Below are 4,218 nucleotides of genomic sequence, written 5' to 3'. Positions count from 1 at the left end.
CCGATGCATTAAGTCGCCCAGAGGGTAATAACATAATTAATTATAATACAGACTACAATGTTAATAATTATATATATATATATATATTATATATATATATATATATATATATAATATAAATCAGGACAGTGAATATATAGACTCTCTATTATTCACTCCGGATATAATAATACATATATTAATATCATATTATATAGTATATATAATATATATATATATAGTATATACCTATGTGTGCTGTGGCCGCATACTCTACTCGTACACGTGTCGTTACCAATGTTTGTGTTCAACGATGAAGACGGCATGCTGCCCGTACATTTCACCTACTATACAGGAAGCCTAGTTAGGCTGCTCACTGGAGAGACTGACTCGTCGATTGATCCACCCGCCGGGGACCATGTCGCGTCATACCACCGGCGATACGGCGTCTGTGCTTGTCCGTACAGTGACGGCCGCTCAACGACGACGTCCCGCCAATGTCGCCGCCGCCTTTATACGATAGCCGTTAAACTCGACAGTGCTTGTCTGATTGTAAGCGAAGTCCATGCTCGTCACAAGGCATCATCATCCAGCAGGCAGCGCAGCAACAACAACAACAGTGCAGCCAATAGCGCAGCAACACTCAGGCAAGTCAGCAGCAGTAGCAGCAGTAACAGCAGCAGCAGCAGCAGCAGCCGCCGCAAGCAGCAGCCGCCCAGCTGCCGAGCCGCAGCAGCAGCCAGCAGCAGCCGCGCAGCAGCAGCCAGCAGCAGTAACAGCCAGCAGACCGCAGCAGCTAGCAGCGCAGCAGTACCAGCAGCAGCAGCAGCCGCCGCAGCAGCAGCCGCCAGCCAGGCAGCCGCCAGCAGCAGCAGCCAGCAGCAGTAGGCCGCCAGCAGCAGCGCCCGCAGCAGCCCACAGCCAGTAACAGCAGCAATCTCGAATTCTCGATGTCACAAATCGGCACCCACGTGCTAACCTAAATGTGATCCTAATGCCTAATACTAGGACAGTGTTGCTTCTGGTTGGGCTTACAGTGGCTCACAATTATCAACCAATAAGCCGCGTATATATGTATATATTATATACATATATAGAAGTAAAATGCACACACAGAACCACCCCATGCTAGATAAGAAAAAAAATGTACGATAGAAAGGGTGCTTAAATAAACTATTTTAACACCCCTTTTCCATTTTTTACATTTAATTATTCTTATAATAGGCCTATTATTATTAATTATTCATATCATATATATATATATATATATATAAGTGGGGATGCTTGAGTCGTATTACTGTCGGTTAGACGTGCTCGAGATCATCTTTAAGTTGCAGAACGTAATAAATTAAATTAATTTAACTACAGACTACAATTTATATAATATATATAATAATATAACTATATGATAATATATAAATATAATCAAGGAGAATAATATAGATCTCTATTATTCAACTCCGCGAATATAATATATATATATATAATATATAATATATAATATTTATATATATATATATATATATATATATATATATATATATATATATATATATATATATATACCTATGTGTGTGTGCCGCATACTCTACTCGTACACGTGTCGTTACCAATGTTGTGTTCAAGATGAGACGGCATGCTGCTACATTTCCCTACTATACAGGAAGCCTAGGTTAGGCTGCTCATCGAGGACTGACTGTCGTATTGATCACGCGGGGACACGTGTCGCGTCATCACGGCATCGGCGTCGGTGCTTGCCGTACAGTGACGGCGCTCATACGACGTCCGCAATGTCGCGCGCTTAGCGTTAAACGACAGTGCTTGTCTGATTGAAGGAAGCCATGCTGTCATCAGCATCATCATCAGCAGCAGCGGCAGCAACAACAACAACAGTGGCAGCAATAGCAGCAGCACCACTCAGGAGCAGCAGCAGTAGCAGCAGTAACAGCAGCAGCAGCAGCAGCGCCGCAGCAGCAGCCGCAGCTGCAGCCGCAGCAGCAGCAGCAGCAGCAGCAGCCGCAGCCGANATATATATATATATAATATATATATATATATATATGTTTATCTATACGTACTAATGACATATATTTCCGACTATACTATAGTACTATGACTATTGCCGAATATGTTTTGACGGAGTTGATAATTGAAGCCATCACTGATTACTCGATACTTGTTTATCGCGCAGATGTTTTTCGTTCTAGCGTACTGTCAGCGCATTCGATCTCGGCTAGAAGTCGATCTAATCCGACCCGTCAAAGAGATCCTTGAGAGGGAGCCACTGTCACACAGCATACGAGAAGTGACGGGTCTTTTTCATACGCCAGCGTTAGAGCTAATAGGTAGGTATGGTGAGAGAATCAGGGGAGGGGGGGAACCCACGGAAATAGGCCATTCTGATTTGATCGTCACAACACGGATATAATTTTAGCGCTCAGTATGACGGCGGCATCCGGCCAGAGTTGTTTTTACGGAGTCTTTGTAATTAAGCGCTAATCATTAAGTTTGTCAATTAATCCGTATCAACGTCATACTGATCTGTAGCCTCGAAAGTAATCACCGCCTGCGTATGCGCGGGCAGACAAATCTGATACGTACCTTTTCGCGAACGCAGTTTTTATTATCATCGACAATATTATTATTATTATCGTTATTATTTCCAAAGTGGATCCTGGCATTAGCCGGTGGCTTCTGGGTTGGCCGTGTTCCAACCTGGGACATAGGGATTCAATCCAAAAATTTTCGCAGGATGTGTGCTGTTCCCAGTTCGTTATTATTATTATTATTATTATTATTATTATTATTATTATTATTATCATTATTAATATTATTATCATTGTTTAACGTTTTTATTATTTCCATTTTTATTATCTTGAAGCCATTCATGTTCACGTAGCTTGGCCCCCATTGCCACCCCGCTCGCGGTGACGTACCAGTCGCGAAAACTAGCTATAAAAAAGCGTAAAAAGTGCATTCCCATGCACATCTTTATTATGCATACATATACTGTATCAGGAGTGAATAATAATAGATCTTATTATTATCTATTATTATTCACTCCTGATTGTATATATATATATATATACACATATATATATTGTTTATTTATTTATAAACGTTTATATACATGTATATATATATATCTATATACGTCGATTCGCCCGGTATGTATATATATATATATATATATATAATAGTAATAGCGAATGGAGCCTAGCCAGGACACTGGGTGTTTGCGGGGGTCGGATGAACAGCGCACCACCCACTGCGCGGTGTGTGTGTACCTGTAACATTATAGCTAGAGCACGTGTGTCCCCCCTCCCCCTCTCCCTTCCTCCCCCTCCCCCTCTCTCTCTCTCTAATGGGGTGCGAGGATTTGCGCTGCATATTACTTCGCCGGTCACCTTGCCACGCTTCCCCATCCCGCGTGAATCCCGATCCGAGCAGTGTTTTTCTGATTTTTAATTCAAAGCCAATTAAAGCCCGCTCAGCCTCCACCCGGATAAACAAATCGTCGATAATTGGAGTCGGCTGGGCGGCGTGTTCATCTCCTCCAACCACTGCTAGCTAGCTAGCACTCCTCACCTGCTTATATGAATGCCTCCAGCAGACCTCGAGCTAAAGCTGGTGAACATAACGAGCAGCAGATGCACGCCGACCATGTGTTTCCCAGACACACAAGACAGGCGCACGCACATGTGTGCTCACGCACGCAAGCGCGCGCACACACACACGCGCGCACAGCCACGCGCACACACCCGCATGCACGCACGCTGCTATTTAGATTTCACGCGTATTAAGTAGGGAGGGGATCATGAGAGATAGATAGATTGATTGATTGATTAAATAATAAATCGATAGATAGATAGATCGATAAATATATATATAGATAGTTAAATGAATAAATAGATAGATAGATAGATAGATAGATGGATAGATCGATAAATATATATATAGATTGTTAAATGAATAAATAGATAGATAGATAGATAGATAGATAGATAGATAGATAGATATATAGATAGATAGATACATAGATAAATATATAGATACATTGATAGATGCATAGATAGATACATAGATAGATAGATAGATAGATAGATAGATAGATAGATAGATAGATAGATAGATAGATAGATAGATAGATAGATAGATACATAGATAGATAGATAGATAGATAGATAGATAGATAGATAGATAGATAGATAGATAGATAGATAGATAGATAGATAGATA

General features: G+C 41.3%; 1 protein-coding gene across 1 annotated transcript in view; it reads left to right on the top strand.

Moving 5' to 3' along the window:
* The window catches only part of LOC106811854 (protein kinase C-binding protein NELL2-like), a 30,228-nt gene that overhangs the window by 10,966 nt on the left and 15,044 nt on the right, over positions 1–4,218 (top strand). The window contains exon 2 of the mRNA XM_014815573.1: positions 2,187–2,324. The gene's annotated coding sequence lies outside the window, so the exon portion shown is untranslated. The remainder of the gene's footprint in view (positions 1–2,186; positions 2,325–4,218) is intronic.

The sequence above is a fragment of the Priapulus caudatus genome, unplaced genomic scaffold, assembly GCF_000485595.1.
Source record: "Priapulus caudatus unplaced genomic scaffold, Priapulus_caudatus-5.0.1 Scaffold583, whole genome shotgun sequence".
Classification (NCBI taxonomy): Eukaryota; Metazoa; Priapulida; class Priapulimorpha; order Priapulimorphida; family Priapulidae; genus Priapulus; species Priapulus caudatus.
This window is presented reverse-complemented; position numbering and strand designations above follow the sequence as displayed.